Source organism: Haliotis rubra, unplaced genomic scaffold (genome assembly GCF_003918875.1).
Source record: "Haliotis rubra isolate DU_JTF1 unplaced genomic scaffold, ASM391887v1 Scf15, whole genome shotgun sequence".
NCBI lineage: Eukaryota > Metazoa > Mollusca > Gastropoda > Lepetellida > Haliotidae > Haliotis > Haliotis rubra.
The window spans coordinates 1209785-1227785 of NW_025765447.1; the positions used below are offsets into that span (position 1 = coordinate 1209785).

General features: G+C 42.9%; 1 protein-coding gene across 1 annotated transcript in view; it reads right to left on the reverse strand.

The window, feature by feature from the left end:
* The window catches only part of LOC124270144 (solute carrier family 22 member 6-A-like), a 51444-nt gene extending 36954 nt beyond the window's left edge, over window positions 1-14490 (reverse strand). The window contains exon 1 of the mRNA XM_046705172.1: window positions 14267-14490. The gene's annotated coding sequence lies outside the window, so the exon portion shown is untranslated. The remainder of the gene's footprint in view (window positions 1-14266) is intronic.
* Window positions 14491-18001: the final 3511 nt, after the last annotated feature.

The following is an 18001-nucleotide window of genomic DNA, read 5'->3' on the forward strand; positions in this document are numbered from 1 at the left end:
TTTGTGGGTTTTTTTGTTTGACTTTGACAAAATGGGCCTGCAGATTTCATTCAGGGCCTGTACATGTTAAAGCTTTCAGGCGGCAGCAGGCACTGATGGCCAACTGGCAAATTAAAGCATTGCAACGTCTGCAAACTTGAGCATTAACCACACAGTTGGTCAGCTTGTGGGGAGCCACGTAGCCGCCGGTGAAGTAAAGGATCGCCCAAGACCTGGAAGACCGAGGAAGACCTATGACCGTGATGGCCGAGTCCTACTTCGTCTGGTAAGATGCAAGGCTATGACCCATGCCGAGGAACTGCACCGGCAGTTGACAGTGGGAGTCCGATTCCCCTACAGTACTATCAAAAGGAGGCTGCGGGCTGCTGTTCTGAAGGAATATCGCCCGATTAGACGTCTCTTGCTCCTACGTTATCAAAGGGAATACCGCCGTCATGATACATGTTGTTAACCAGCCCCTTGGCAGTCCGATATTCATGGATGGCAATGCTTGACCTCACCGTTCCCCAGCCGTCATCGCCCATTTGCAGAACAGAGCCATCGAAACATTATCATGGCCTGCAAGGAGCCTCGCTCTGAACCCTATCGAACATCTTAGACGCCAAGTTCGAAATAGAGTTTCCCCTGTTTAAAATCTGCAGGAAGCACTCCAAAAGGAATCGCAGAATATTCCGAATTCTGCAGATTTCTGCACTTGATTGCCAGTATGTTGAGAAGACTGGCAGATGTTTTCCGTGCGAGATGTAGCTGTACCGGATACCGATGTTGTCGCAAGAGCATGTTTATCCATCATTTGAGAACTGTGCGACAATCAGATTGGTGGCGTAGTCATGGTAACCATACTTAGCGGTATTTTTGATATTCATGCTTCTGTGTATAACGCTCAGACTGCAGGTAAATTGTCATCAAAATTAAATTTAGTTTTGTTTTTGTTTTAATATGTTACAGTCACCATTTGAATACGTGGGACTTGGTTTTCGAAGCATATACAACAACATGTAGTATTTTAGTACTTACCACTTGCCAGATCAGAAAGGTGAGTGGTGCTTGATAAAGGCTCGAGTGTATATGTGCCAAGGTACCCTCAACACAAATTGCATGTTGGTTTAAATACGTCTATATATTGGTGTATGCATTGGTAGATATGCGATAAGGAGCATGCAAAATAGGCTCGGTGCAGGTTACTAGGATATAATATACTATTCACACTTTGCTAAGGATCAAATAATGGATTAAACAGAAAACTATGATGTGGGTCAAAGTTAGTTAAATATCTAAGCTTATTGTAAGCATGGATCCTCGGTTTCAGTTTGTCATTGCATCTTGTGGATCCCATACCTGCTATTGACAGGTGTTGTGTTCTTGTCTATGACTTGTTCAATGATTTGCAACATGGTTGATTGGTGCCATGAAAACCATTTTATGGTTACTCATGTATGAAGTGAATGAGGCTAGATTAAAGTGACTGTTTGCCTAAAGAGGGTCACCATATCATTATATATCCCGTTTTAAATGGATACAATTTCAAATTATAAATCTACGTTTGAGTAAAGTTGTGAATGTTTGTGATCCTTAGCAAAGTGTGAGTAGTATAATATCTCTCTCGCAGAGTCACCCTTATGATGAAGATTCTCTTGTATGATTAGGTGGGATGCTGGGATGATGAATGATGAATGATGCAACACAGAACAGCACTCAATGTTAGTCGTCAGTAGTGTATAAACATGTGCCCCATTAAGTTACATATTGTCCCATCATGTATTCCATACACGTCTAGATATTGGCATATGCTTTGGTAGATACGTAAGGAGCATGCGAAATGGGCTCGGTGCAGGTTACCAGGGTATGTCACAGTGTCTCTCGCTTGTATGAGAGTCTGCAGCAACACACGCTGCTTGGATTGGGTGCAGGTTACCAGGGTATGTCACAGTGTCTCGCGCTTGTATGAGAGTCTGCATTACTACACCACGAAGGCGGTAGTGTATAAACTAGCAATTCAATTAGGTGTGGATTTCATCCAGGATGCCAAAATTAAAACACGGTCAACACCCATACATCTAGAATGTGTAGGAAGGCTCATAAAGTTCAGTTCATTACAACCAATGTCATGTCAAACAGAGCGCCAGATAACCCTCCGCATTACGACTAAAATAAGCTATTCACTAACTGCAAATAATTATATACTAAGCAGCAAAAGAAACGTCAGTTTGGAATTTTCCTTCGCAGAAACGGATAACTGTAAACTCATTTAATGTTTTGATTGTATATTTTTGACAACATCTCCAACTTTACCTGAGCAAATACATTCCTTCCCAAACTCAGAATGGAACCCAGGAAACGGTCTCAAAAACACAACCTGATCTCGGAGATGGTACGGTGTTCTCCATGTTTTTCATGCAACTCATGCTGTACATGCTGTTCACAAGGACCAGCCCTATAAAATGCACGCACGCACGCACGCACACACACACACACACACACACACAAAACCTGGTTGAAACATTCACATTACAACGTCAGCAGGATGCCGCGACTCACGACAGGTCAGAGGAACCAGGCGCTAGAAACACTCGATGCGGGCCACACTGCACAAGCCGTTGCCAATCACTTCCAGGTCAACGTTCGGACAATCTACAGGCTGCAGCAACGTTTCCAGGCCACCAACACCTCAAGCAGGAACCTCCATTGCCGTAGACCTTACCGTGGATCTATCCTCACCCCGCTGTCATCGGCGTGAACGTCTACAGTTTGCCCAACAACACCAAAACTGGCGATACAGGCAATGGAGAAATGTTCTGTTCACAGATGAGAGTCGGTACTGTGTATCAACTGCAGATGGCAGAACAGGAATATGGCGACGACGTGGCCAGCATTACTCAGACCAAGTGTTATGGAAAAAGACTCATGGGGAGGTGCAATCATCATGGTATGGGATGGAATAGGCCTGAACCAGAGAGAGGGTCCTGTGGTGTTCAAGAAGCTTGGTCCAGGGAGAGGAGGCGGTATCACAGCGGTGCACTACTTCGACCAAGCTCTCAGACCCCACGTCATACCACATTTCGCACGTCACCGGAACAACATTTTCCAGCATGATAACGCCCGGACCCATACGGGACAGCAGAACGGTGTCAACATTATGCAGTGGCCAGCCCTTAGTCCTGATTAAAACCCAATTGAACATCTTTGGGATGAAATTCAGAGGAGACTGAATATAGTCATACCAAGGCCGAACACAGCCGATTTATCGCGCCAGGCCTTTCTAAGAGTGTGGTTTAAGGTGACAATGACCTTCATCAATCGATTGGTGCACTCCATGCATAGACGCTGTGCTGCAGTTATTGCTGCTCGTGGTGGTCACACTAGATACTGAAGTCAAGGGTTTGAATGGACTGCAAACTTTCACGTAATGTCTTGAAATTGTGCTGAGTTATTCATTGATGTGTCAAGATATTGTACACCAAAAATGTTTTTGATCCGCGTATCCACGTCCATTCCTGCAATGATTTGATTACAGTGCCTATGTAATTTAGAATTCGTAATGACGTTTTATTTTGCTGCTGAGTATATATATACACGATAAACGTTAGCAACGATAACCTCTAACCAAATATAAGACATGACATATTGGTAATTTATGATTCTTAACTGCATGACGTTGATTATCACGACGTTTGATTTGCTTTCTGAGATCATCATCGCTTTGTCGTCGTTTTTATCTAAAACGCATGTGAGTAATAATTTCTGAAACTGTCGAACATTAGAATTTACAGACTTTTTCCTATAGAAATATCACTGTTGTTTTGTATACCTGTATATCAGTACAACTGTACCTAAGTACCTAACATTGACTGCATGTACTGTAAGTGTAAATAAGTGGAGAAAAATGGTATATTAAAAAAAATTCTGTAACTGTCAAACATTAGCTACACCCTCAGATTTACTGTGTGTGTCTTTATCGGTCATTATACCGATATTTTAACTCTATATTCAAGATATCCATTTGATATATGTTCTATTCTATGTTCTATATTTGTGTGTGTGTGCGTGCGTGCGTGCGTGCGTGCGTGCGTGTGTGTGTGTGTGTGTGTGTGTGTGTGTGTGTGTGTTAGGGAATGACTGTTGTGCTCAGCGTTTTTTACAAAAAATACACAAAGTATAGGTAACGTCGGTTCATAATACATACACCAACGAAAAACACCAATCTTAAACAAACAGGGGTAATGACCTTCCATATATATATGAGAAGTAATGAATACTTCGATATCAAAGCATGAGATCAGAACACATACGCAAAGCAAATATGTTTGTGTCGGCTTACACTAGAGGGCACTGGGGTAGGCTAGTGGTTAAAGCGTTCGCCCGTCAGGCCGAAGACCCAGGTTCGATTCCCCACATGGGTACAATGTGTGAAGCCCATTTCTGGTGTCCCCCTTCGTGATATTGCTGGAATATTGCTACAAACGGCGTAAAACGTCACTCTCTCACTAAATCTTTACATTAGATTGTCTTTGTTAAGCACCGGCCTAGACTGAAACTATCTACGTTTTACCATATATGTATACGATGCACTGTATTGTATACCGTTTCGTAAATGTTTCTTACCTTAATGATAACTGCAGTCTAGCAGTATATTGTGAGTGGTGTTGTGTACTGACCAGTGAAGATGCTTGACCACTCTCCGAGGTTGTGACTTGTGTTATTCCTGAATCAGTGAACTGTGCATTGTCTCGATGCAAATCGTGACCGACGTGACATCACCAGGTTTGGATGCTGTATCATTACATATTAGTTCTAACCGTGGCGATGAAAAGCTGCGGTCGTTGGACAACAGAATTCACCGAGCGCGATGGGTTTGATAGAGCTGTCCATGTCATATCTATAGCCTGCGATGTAACTGTCACTGTTTAGTGTGAGTAATGAAAACGTTGTGAATATTGGGTTAATTATATCAGGGAAACACGATTATAGAAATTAATGGATGTATATTGATTGTACTTTGCTTTATAATACACCTTAACATATAGATAATCATATATTCCTGTAAAACCATGTACGAATCCTTGACAATTGTTCGCTATCTGCAGCCTGTGTCACCATACAAACGTCCATTAATTTGGCATGCCAAAAGAGCATACAAGGCCAATCTGTCGATGTTAATGTAACTAAGTTGATTTTGTATCAAAGCATTATCATATCCAGTTTGTTCAATTTCAATTTCTTCTTAAATAGCACGTATTGGAAAACATGATTTCTTTTAAAAGCACTCACCAAGATTTGAGCAGGGCACAGCGCCATTGTTATCGCGGTAGCTGCTGGGTTTGGGGTTACAAACCGACCCCTGCTGCACGTAAGTTATTTGATTAAAAGGGAGTCGTATGAATAGCTTAAGAAATACATACATTTACCTAAACCCCTTTCAAGTTAATGACCACACGTTGAGAACCCAAATTTACATACACAACAACAATCCAAACTGAAAATTGAAACACGTGAAGATCCGGGTTAGTATTGATCTTCAACAACCCATGCTTGTACTCTTCAAAAACAAAAGAAACTATACATGCTGTTTTGGAGTTTACTTACTGAGTGCATTACTCAATTACAGTAAAATCATCACTTTACAAATTTCCAAAACATGATTTTTCGGAAAGTGTTTGGTAAAACCACAGAGGGCTATTAAAGCCACTTGGTCAGAGTAAAATGTCAGTGTCTGGTGTGACAACCATGAGCATCGATAACAGCTTGGCAGCGGTGGCTCATAGAAGAAAGGAAATTCTGAATGCTGTCTTGAGGAATGTTTTGATACTCTTGCTGAAGTGCTGTGTGTACTTCTTGTAGTGTCTGTGCAACGTGAGGTCGAGCATCGGGTCCATAGGTTTGAGATGGTCTGTCTGGACACGCTGAAGTGCCTTGCCACCTCATGCTGCGATGCCCGTCCTTGTCAACGGCCGATGGATTCTGTCAGTCTTTTCAATCTCTTGTCGTCTATAGTGGCTTAAAACAATGCATGTGGAGTACCATTGATGCGACTTTTTAAAGCCTACAGTCGTAGGCTTCAGCTCAGGGTGAAACACAATTTCATGATGCACTTGCATTACATGTAGGGAGCGTTTTAGCGATTCACTACAGACGTGAGTGTAACGTTCCGTTTTTGTTCAATGTTTCTTTTTTCAAACGTTGTGTCGTCGGCATTCCATTCCCCCACATGTCGGGATTCAGCGTGTGTTGGTTTGTGTCAAATATTTTCCTAAAATTCAATTTTTTCCTATGTATAGTTCCTTTTTGTTGAAGAGTATGTTATGAGGTAACGAACAGGATCGGAGGGTCATGCTCGCTGACTTGGTTGATACATGCCATCGTATCCCAGTTGCGTAGAACGATGACCATGATTATTATCACTGCATTGTCTGGTCCAAACTCCATTATTTACGGACCGCCGCTATACAACTAAAATATGGCTGAGTGCGGCGTTAAACAACAAACAAACAAACAATACTTTACATACAACAGCAGATAGTATGCACTCACAGTTAAGATTCAAATTTAGCCTGGTAAAACAATTTACTGACATCTTATGTATTCACAAATCACTTTGTGTGGTTTTTTTTAGATGTAATAAGCCAACTAACGGTTTCTCAAAGGGTTCTAAATGTGTCATTTATACCTCAAAGAACATCATCCATTAAACAATTCTAACTAAAGTCATCACCAGTTCTCAACGTCTGGCAGACTGATATTGTACATTATTGTATCAGTGAGTGAATTAGTAAGTTTAGTTTTACGCTGTATCACGGCGGGGGACACCAGGTTCACACATTGTCCCCATTTGGGGAATCGAACCAGTGTCTTCGGCGTGACGAGCGAACGCCAATATGGCTACCCCACCGCCCTGATTGTATGGGAAGAATTACTGACATCTTCAAAAGAGAGATTTTATCAAATTGTTCACTGTAAAGGGAGTTTAGACTGGCGATGTGACAGATGTATCCACAAAGATGCTACTTGCAGTTGTGGCCATCATAACAGACACAGTCTACATTGTGCTTTCTGTTATTGCTATCAAAGATCAGTATGTTATTTGTAGTATCAAACCCTGTTGTTTAGAAATCTACAACATGTTATCAATATTAAATTACTGATTATGTACATACATATATTCCCCTCACACAAAAAGATTTTGCTGGGATAATTGAATGTATTGTCATAACTACATTTTATTACTTACATATTAAATGTAAGGATAGCAATTCAGCCTTCCAATAAACCGTATTGCACTGCGACTTCGGTATTGTATGGTGGCTGATTAGGGCCATCGCTTTCTCGCCTTAAAATTCGGAAGCGAGAAAGCTTCCCTATCAGCCACCATAGTATTGCGCAGTTGTCGGTTCTACTTGATCCTGTATTCGACAGAATTCGGATCCTTCTTTCCAAATATAAGTTGTTATTGTTGTTGTTGTGTCAAATGTTGTTTTGTCTTTGTTTTTGCTGAATTTTTGTTGTTGTTGTTTTGTTTTTTTTACTGTTTTTGGTTTTTGTTTTTTTAATTTTTGTTGCTTCGTATTAAGAACCTTTCACTTGATTGATGACATCAAGCGGAGGAATGTGACGCCTCGTATACATGTGTGAGGAGTAGGGGTGACTATTGAGGGGGCAAACAATTATTGCGATAGCGATAGTTTATTGCAACATATTATTGCGATAGCGATAGTCTATTGATACCACCTATTGCAATAGTTTTTCCTCTCCTTGAATTGTCTCATTTGAAGTCATTTCCCAAATGATTGTATAGTTTATATGGAGTGAAAAGATTTGAAGTAATTTCAGTCTCTTTTGATAACTAACAAGAAACTTGAGCTCCAGATCAAGTAAACAGTGAACACATAAACTTAAAGCTACAAGTCTGCACCCAAACATCCTGTATTTCGCGCTGTGCATTTATCAACGGAAGTCAGTTACTAAACTATCGATAGTCACACATACTATCGATGCATAGATAAGTTTTTCGTTTCTACCATCGATTAGTTGCTATCGGAGACTCAACAATTGCAAGCCATCGATAGTTCGATGCATCGTTACAGCCCTCGTGAGAAGTGCTCTGAGAGGTGTGATACTCAGGTCACTTTGACATCAACACGGATTTTTCAGCAGTGAATAAGATAGTAATAGATTTAATAAATATAGAACGTCATATTACTGCATTTGGACGTCATGTACTGATTGAGAAGATGTCATGGTAGGAGGGAATCACGAGTTCAAAGAACGAGATGATTTGTTTTACATAAAACGAAATATGTATTCGAATAGTATTAGCGCATTTGGACCTTATGTAGTGAATGAGAAGATGCCATGGTAGAAGAGAAGATGCCATAGTAGGGAAGATGTCATGGTGGGGAGAAGATGTAAGGTAGGGGAGAACTTGTCATGGTTGGAGTGAAGATGTCATGGTGGGGGAGAAAATGCCATGGTAGAAGAGAAGATGCCATAGTACGGAAGATGTCATGGTGGGGAGAAGATGTAAGTTAGGCGAGAACTTGTCATGGTTGGAGTGAAGATGTCATGGTGGGATAGAAAAAGCCATGGTACGGGAGAAGATGTAAGGTACGGGAGAAGTTGTCATGGTTGGAGTGAAGATGACATGGTAGGGGAGAAGATGTCATTGTAGGAGATAAGATGACATGGTAGCGAAGATGTCATGGTAGGAGAGAAGATGTCATGGTACGGGTGAAGATGCCATGGTAGGAGAGAAGATGTCATGGTACGGGTGAAGATGTCATGGTAGGAGAGAAGATGTCATTTTGGAAGAGAAGATGTCATGGTAGGAGAGAAGATGATATGGTAGGGAAGATGTCATGGTAGGAGAGAAGATGTCATGGTAGGAGAGAAGATGCCATGGTACGGGAGAAGATGCCATGGTAGGAGACATGATGTCATGGTGGAGGAGAAGATGTCATGGTAGGAGAGGAAGATGTCATGGTGCGGGTGAAGATGCCATGGTAGGAGAGAAGATGTCATGGTGGAGGAGAAGATGTCATGGTACGGGAGAAGATGTCATGGTACGGGTGACGATGTCATGGTAGAAGAGAAGATGACATGGTAGGAGAGAAGATGACATGGTCTGAGAGTAGATGTCATGGTGGGGAGAAGATGTAAGGTTCGGGAGAAGATGTCATGGTTGGAGTGAAGATGTCATGGTGGGGGAGAAAATGCCATGGTAGAAGAGAAGATGCCATAGTACGGAAGATATCATGGTGGGGAGAAGATGTAAGTTAGGCGAGAACTTGTCATGGTTGGAGAGAAGATGTCATGGTGGTAGGAGAGAAGATGTCATGGTGGAGAAGATGTCAAAAGAGCCATGGTACGGGAGAAGATGTCATGGTACGGGAGAAGATGTAAGGTACGGGAGAAGTTGTCATGGTTGGAGTGAAGATGACATGGTAGGGGAGAAGATGTCATTGTAGGAGATAAGATGACATGGTAGGGAAGATGTCATGGTAGGAGAGAAGATGTCATGGTACGGGTGAAGATGCCATGGTAGGAGAGAAGATGTCATGGTACGGGTGAAGATGTCATGGTAGGAGAGAAGATGTCATTTTAGAAGAGAAGATGTCATGGTAGGAGAGAAGATGATATGGTAGGGAAGATGTCATGGTAGGAGAGAAGATGTCATGGTAGGAGAGAAGATGCCATGGTACGGGAGAAGATGCCATGGTAGGAGACAAGATGTCATGGTGGAGGAGAAGATGTCATGGTAGGAGAGAAGATGTCATGGTACGGGTGAAGATGCCATGGTAGGAGAGAAGATGTCATGGTAGGAGGAGAAGATGTCATGGTAGGAGGAGAAGATGTCATGGTACGGGTGAAGATGTCATGGTAGGACGATGTCATGGTAGAAGAGAAGATGACATGGTAGGAGAGAAGATGACATGGTCTGAGAGAAGATGTCATGGTACGTCAGGGAGAAGATGTAAAGTACATGGAGAAAGATGTCATGGTTGGAGTGAAGATGTCATGGTGGGGAGAAAGATGCCATGGTAGAAGAGAAGATGTCATGGTAGGAGAGAAGATGTCATGGTAGGGAGAAGATGTCAGTTAGGCGAGAAGATGTCATGGTAGGAGTGAAGATGTCATGGTACGGGATAAGATGTCATGGTACGGGGAGAAGATGTAAGGTACGGGAGAAGTTGTCATGGTTGGAGTGAAGATGACATGGTAGGGGAGAAGATGTCATTGTAGGAGATAAGATGACATGGTAGGGAAGATGTCATGGTAGGAGAGAAGATGTCATGGTACGGGTGAAGATGTCATGGTAGGAGAGAAGATGTCATGGTACGGGTGAAGATGCCATGGTAGGAGAGAAGATGTCATGGTACGGGTGAAGATGCCATGGTAGGAGAGAAGATGTCATGGTACGGGTGAAGATGTCATGGTGGAGAGAAGATGTCATGGTACGGGTGAAGATGCCATGGTAGGTAGGAAGAGAAGTCATGGTGGAGAAGATGGTATGAGAGAAGATGTCATGGTGGAGGTGAAGATGCCATGGTAGGAGAGAAGATGTCATGGTACGGGTGAAGATGTCATGGTGGGGAGAAGATGTCATGGTGGGAGAAGATGTCGTGTATTGGAGAAGATGCCATGGTAGAGAGAAAGATGTCATGGTACGGGTGAAAGATGTCATGGTAGGAGAGAAGATGTCATGGTATGGAGATGGGTAGAGATGTCATGGTACGGGTGAAGATGCCATGGTAGGAGAGAAGATGTCATGGTACGGGTGAAGATGTCATGGTAGGGAGAAGATGTCATGGTAGGGTGAGAAGATGCCAGGGAGAAGAAATCGTAGGAGAGAAGATGTCATGGTGGAGGAGAAGATGCCATGGTAGGGAGAAGATGTCATGGTAGGAGGAAGATGTCATGGTAGGGAGAAAATGATGTCATAGTAGGGTGAAAGATGATGGTAGAAGAGAAGATGTCATGGTGGAGGAAGATCAGGAGAAAATGACATGGTAAGAGAAGAAGATGTCATGGTACGGGTGAAGATGACATGGTGAGGAGAAGATGTCATGGTACAGGTGAAGATGTCATGGTAGGGAGAAGATGTCATGGTAGGAAGATGTCATGGTACGGAGGAAGAAGATGTCATGGTAGGAGAGAAGATGTCATGGTACGAGAAGATGTCATGGTGGAAGAGAAGATGTCATGGTAGGAGAGAAGATGTCATGGTAGGGGAGAAGATGTCATGGTAGGAGAGAAGATGTCATGGTACGGGTGAATATGCCATGGTAGGAGAGAAGATGCCATGGTACGGGAGAAGATGCCATGGTAGGAGACATGATGTCATGGTGGAGGAGAAGATGTCATGGTAGGAGAGAAGATGTCATGGTACCGGTGAAGATGTCATGGTAGGAGAGAAGATGTCATGGTGGAGGGAAGATGTCATGGTACAGGAAGATGTCATGGTACGGGAAAGATGTCATGGTACGAAGAAGATGTCATGGTAGGGAGAAGATGTCATGGTAAAGGAGAAGATGTCATGGTACGAGTGAAGATGTCATGAGTATGGGAGAAGATGTCATGGTAGGAGAGAAGATGTCATGGTAATGGGAGAAGATGTCATGGTAGGAGAGAAGATGCCATGGTAGGAGAAAGATGTCATGTACGGGAGAAGATGTCATGGTAACGGGAGAAGATGTCATGGTAGAAGATGAAGATGGTAGGAGGAGAAGATGTCATGGTAACAGATGTCGAGTAGGAAGATGATGAAGATGTCATGGTACGGAGAAGATGTCATGGTACGGGTGAAGAGATGTCATGGTGGGAGAAAGATGATCATGGTACGGGAAAGATGTCATGGTAGGAGAAGAAGATGTCATGGTGGAGGAGAAGATGCCATGGAGATGATGAAGATGTCATGGTACTGGAGAAGATGTCATGGTAGGAGAAAGATGGTATGGTAGAAGAGAAGATGTCATGGTAGGGAGAAAGATGTCATGGTAGGGGGAGAAGATGTCATGGTGGAGGAGAAGATGTCATGGTGGATTAGAAGATGTCATGGTACGGGAGAAGATGTCATGGGGTGAAGATGTCATGGTGGGGGAGAAGATGTCATGGTAGGGAGAAGATGTCATGGTACGGGAAAAAGATGTCATGGTAGGGAGAAGATGTCATGGTGGTAGAAGAAGATGTCATGGTGGAGATATGGAAGATGATCATGGTACGGGTGAAGATGCCATGGTAGGAGAGAAGATGTCATGGTAGGAGGAGAAGATGAAGATGGTAGGAGAGAAGATGTCATGGTACGGGTGAAGATGTCATGGTAGGGAGAAGATGCCATGGTACGGGAGAGAAGATGTCATGGTACGAGAGAAGATGTCATGGTAGGAGAGAAGATGTCATCGTAACAGGAGAAGATGACATGGTAAAAGATGTCATGGTAGGGGAGAAGATGTCATGGTAGGGAAAGATGTCATGGTAGGTGGAGAAGATGTCATGGTAGGAGAGAAGATGTCATGGTACGGGAGAAGATGTCATGGTACGGGAGAAGATGTCATGGTACGGGAAAGATGACGACACGGAAGATGTCATGGTGTGAGAAAAGATGTCATGGTGGGAGATGTCATGGTAGGAGAGAAGATGTCATGGTACGGGTGAAGATGTCATGGTAGGAGAAAGATGTCATGGTAGGAGAAGATGTCATGGTAGGAGAGAAGATGTCATGGTACGAGAGAAGATGCCATGGTAGGAGAGAAGAAGACGTCATGGTAGGGGAGAAGATGTCATGGTAGAGAAGATGACATGGTAGGAGAAAGATGTCATGGTGGAGAAGACGACATGGTAGAAGATGTCATGGTGGAGGAGAGAAGATGTCATGGTAGGAGAGAAGATGTCATGGTACGGGAGAAGATGTCATGGTAGATGGGAAGATGTCATGGTAGGAGAAAGATGTCATGGTATGGAAGATGTCATGGTACGGGAGAAGATGTCATGGTAGGGAAGAAGATGTCATGGTACGAAGAAGATGTCATGGTAGGAGAGAAGATCGATCATGGTGGTAGGAGAAGATGTCATGGTAGGAGAAAAGATGTCATGATACGGAAGAAGATGTCATGGTAGGGAGAAGATGTCATGGTACGGGAGAAGATGTCATGGTAGGAGAAGATGTCATGGTGGAGGAGAAGATGTCATGGTGGGAGAGAAGATGTCATGGTTGGAGAGAAGATGGTGGGATCATGGTAGGGAAGAAGATGTCATGGTACGGAGGAAGATGTCATGGTGGGGAGAAGAATGACATTGTAGGAAGAAGATGTCATGGTACGGGAGAAGATGTCATGTCACAGAGAAGATGGTAGGAGAGAAGATGTCATGGTAAGGAGAGAAGATGTCATGGTAGGGGAGAAGATGTCATGGAGAGTAAGATGTCATGGTACGGAGAAGATGTCATGGTGGGGAGAAGATGTCATGGTAGGAGAGAAGATGACATTGTAGGAGAAGATGTCATGGTAGGAGGAGAAGATGTCATGGTAGGGGAGAAGATGACATGGTAGGAGAGAAGATGACATGGTAGGAGAGAAGATGTCATGGTAGGAGAGAAGATGTCATGGTAGGAGAAGATGTCATGGTACGGAGAAAGATGTCATGGTTGGGAGAAGATGTCATGGTGGGGGAGAAGATGTCATGGTACGGGGAGAAGATGTCATGGTAGGAGAGAAGATGTCATGGTAGGGGAGAAGATGTCATGGTACGGAGAAGATGTCATGGTAGGTGAGAAGATGTCATGGTAGGAGAGAAGATGTCATGGTAGGGGAGAAGATGTCATGGTTGGGGAGAAGATGTCATGGTGGGGGAGAAGATGTCATGGTAGGGGAGAATATTGCATTGATTATTCTTTTTTTCCGGACATTTTAGTGACTGGACTATTTTGTAATCAAGAGGTCTTTACATATGTTTTATATGTCCGTTGAACAACCCTATTTTTGATAAAACAAATACTGTTTAAATCAGTTTTTCAAAAGGATTTTGACATAGACACGGGGTATTATGTGTGTTTCAGATCACTATTTCCTTGTGTAACAATTGCAAATTGTTTGTTGACATAGAAGCTACTTATACTGCTACTGGTTTACTTACAGCATAGGAAGGGATTTGGGATTACACTATCTCATGAAAATTCAGATTTTTTTAAACTTTTTTGGAGGGGGCGGGATTTGAACCCACAATCTCAGATTCAGCAGGCACCTAATGCTTAGCACAACTTGAAAAGCTCGGTCCTTACCTTTGATCAGTACACGGAGCTGTCCACCTTCCGAGAGAAAATGGCTTGCAACACTAAATGGGGCGTGAAGCCTTTCCGCGGCAGCTCTTCGTAGTTTATACCAGTGGTGTTTTCTGTCTATTTGTCCCCACCTTGAAATGGATTAAGGGTAATCCTGTTTGTTACAAACAAGGAGGGCATGTCAAATAAACATGTACTGCCATGCGCACCGGGACGAGCGTAACCCAGTCACGTACATGTCTGGTACACAGAGTATCGCACTTATTTCCACTTAATTGTTCACCTGGCATAATGCCTATTTTATGACCGCTCCAGTACATATGACTGTACTGATCAAAACAGACAAACAATTACAGACATCTGTTTAATAATTTTATAGAGTAATTAAACAAAATTTAACGCATCAATGACAAAATTGATGTTCGATGCAATTTTCCTGTTTTTCCAGGTGAGAAGTTGATTAGCCTTTGCATGTGTGACGGGTGCCACCGGTGGGGCAGGATCCGCTCACCTTTTCGCGAACACCTGGTATCACCACTATTTGATAGCGATTCATAAACACATGGTCGAAATTGTACAATTTACTCTGCATTTACCATATTTCTTATCGATATTAAATGGGTTTTGCTGCTTGTAGCAACTAATGATGGCTGCATTAATCTTGGCGCAATTGAATGTATAAGTATGATGTAAGTAAATATAATATGTACATGACTTCTGTTTGTTTACAGTTAACAACAGCGTTTCCCAAAAGATTCTGATGCAACAACTCTCATGATTGACCACCAGTTGGAGTATCCCATGATTGACCACCAGGTGGAGTATCCCATGATTGACCACCAGTTGGAGTATCCCATGATTGACCACCAGTTGGAGTATCCCATGATTGACCACCAGTTGGAGTATCCCATGATTGACCACCAGTTGGAGTATCCCATGATTGACCACCAGGTGGAGTATCCCATGATTGACCACCAGTTGGAGTATCCCATGATTGACCACCAGGTGGAGTATCCCATGATTGACCACCAGGTGGAGTATCCCATGATTGACCACCAGGTGGAGTATCCCATGATTGACCACCAGTTGGAGTATCCCATGATTGACCACCAGTTGGAGTATCCCATGATTGACCACCAGGTGGAGTATCCCATGATTGACCACCAGTTGGAGTATCCCATGATTGACCACCAGGTGGAGTATCCCATGATTGACCACCAGGTGGAGTATCCCATGATTGACCACCAGGTGGAGTATCCCATGTAATGGAGAAAACTTAAAAGGAAAAGCTGACTACTGAGTGAGTGAATTTAGTTTTACGCCGCTTTTAGCAATATTCCAGCAATATCACGGCGGGGGACACCAGAAATGGGCTTCACAAATTGTACCCATGTGGGGAATCGAACCCGGGTCTTCGGCGTGACGAGCGAACGTTTTAACCTCTAGCCTACCCCACTGCCCTCTAATGTAAGACGACACAAACATATTTGCTTTGTCACTCAATCTTAATTCATTGATATACAGATGACAGTTTTTTTCGCACCAGTCTACAGCTAAATCTACACCTTGGTTTAAAGAGTATTAGCCATAAGTGCAAAAAGTGGTGTTGTCATTTCTCATGTAAACCACATAAAGTGAAGAGTGTAATTATGCGGGATATATTTCCACAATCCTACACCTGGCCTCATGTCAGTTCCATTAAATAACATTAAAACTGTACGATATATCTGTACCGTTACAGATGACTCTAAGAGGACCATCACACACCCATCTCTGTGTGTCTTTAATTAGTTGAAGCTTAAAATACTGGTGATTTTTATATCAGTGAAACATTTGACAGAATCATGAATTTACTCTTCAAAAAACGAAACGTAACCTAGGTAAAAGTCATTCTCTCGGATTATTGTCAAAGATCTAAATACATCGTGAAGAAAATCAAACAAATGAGCGAATGGTGATGTACAGACGGAAGGAAATACATCGTCCGATTCACATAGGTGCAGCCCGTCTCCGTGGTAAGAGAGCGGAAGGTCGCGGGTTTGATCCCCAGCCGCGTCATACCAAAAGACCTTAAAATATGGTACTTGTTGGTCCCTACCTGGCGCTCGGCATTAAAGGGTAGAACAAAGACTGGTCGGCTCGGAGTCAGTGTAATGTGTCTGAGTGGGGTATTCATGCTTAACTGCGGCATGGTATCTCAGTGGGCTAGCACTACAAAACCAGCTTAAGTCTGGGCTAGTACAAGCAGCCACACATACACACGCATGGACGTCGTCATGTGAGCGAAATATTCTTAAGTACGACGTTCAACCCCATTTCATTTCACCTCACGTAGGTGTAGCGCTGGTCGACGTTTGTCCTGAAAGACAAAACTATGGAATGTTAGAGGGGACATTGTCGCGTTGTCGCGTTGTCGCGTTGTCGCACTAACAAAAGCAAGCAAAAAGTGGCATAATTAACCAGAGTGCTACAATACGACAACGCGACTATGTCCCTTCTCGGATTCCATACAATTTGGCCACTTGTCGCATTGTCACTATTCCAACTTAACTTCTCACTTTTTGCCTTAAATCCTGGATGACCAAACCAGTATTCAGTGTCCACAATTCTAATATGGACCACATGGACAGTTTGTCCTGAACGTTTGACCTGATTCCTGCTGTTACAACATGACTGAATAATAATTCTACAGGTTATATGAAATATCTAATACAGATATGGACTGTGTTCACTAATTAATGCTAACCAGCTTAAAACATGGTAATACAGTGTTTGTTGCATGTGATTCTTGTACATACCAGAATAAGGAAGGGCAGAGATGAGCGTGTTTGTCAGTTCTCTTGACCAATAGAACATCAGGTTCACCCAATCTGGAACGTACTGTTCATATTATTTATGCAGAAACTAGACTGAACGAAATTAGATATGAAAACTCCGTTCTCTATTATAATGATTATGGTAAAGAGAAATATCTCACAGTCATACTGAATAGCTCTATTTAGAGAACCGGCTGTTGATGTCCTTGCATTTCGTTGGTGGTTACTGTTGCAGTTATTTTGTTGTGGTTGTTGTCGTCGTTGTTGTTGCAATACGTTTTGACTGTTTCAGTTGTACACATGTTGCTGTCGTTGTAGTCCTTTGGTAGCTGTCGTTGTAGTCCTTTGGTTGCTGTCGTTGTAGTCCTTTGGTAGCTGTCGTTGTAGTCCTTTGGTAGTAGTCGTTGTAGTCCTTCGGTTGCTGTTGTTGTAGTCCTTTGGTTGCTGTCGTTGTAGTCCTTTGGTAGCAGTTGTTGTAGTCCTTTGGTAGCTGTTGTTGTAGTCCTTTGGTAGCAGTTGTTGTAGTCCTTTGGTAGCAGTTGTTGTAGTCCTTTGGTATCTGTCGTAGTCCTTTGGTAGCTGTCGTTGTAGTCCTTTGGTAGCTGTTGTTGTAGTCCTTTGGTAGCTGTTGTTGTAGTCCTTTGGTAGCTGTTGTTGTAGTCCTTTGGTAGCTGTTGTTGTAGTCCTTTGGTAGCTGTCGTTGTAGCCCTTTGGTAGCTGTTGTTCTAGTGACTCCTTTGGTAGCAGTTGGCTGTTTTGAAGTATAGTGTTGGCTCTTGTTGCACTTGTTTAACGGGTTTTATGCGTACTTTCCGTACAGTTGTCGCAGTCATGCCATGGCTGTTTTATGTAAAAAGGTTCAAGGACGAAATACCGTCTGGATGTGACATTTGCCATGGAAGTGTTTTAATATAATTAA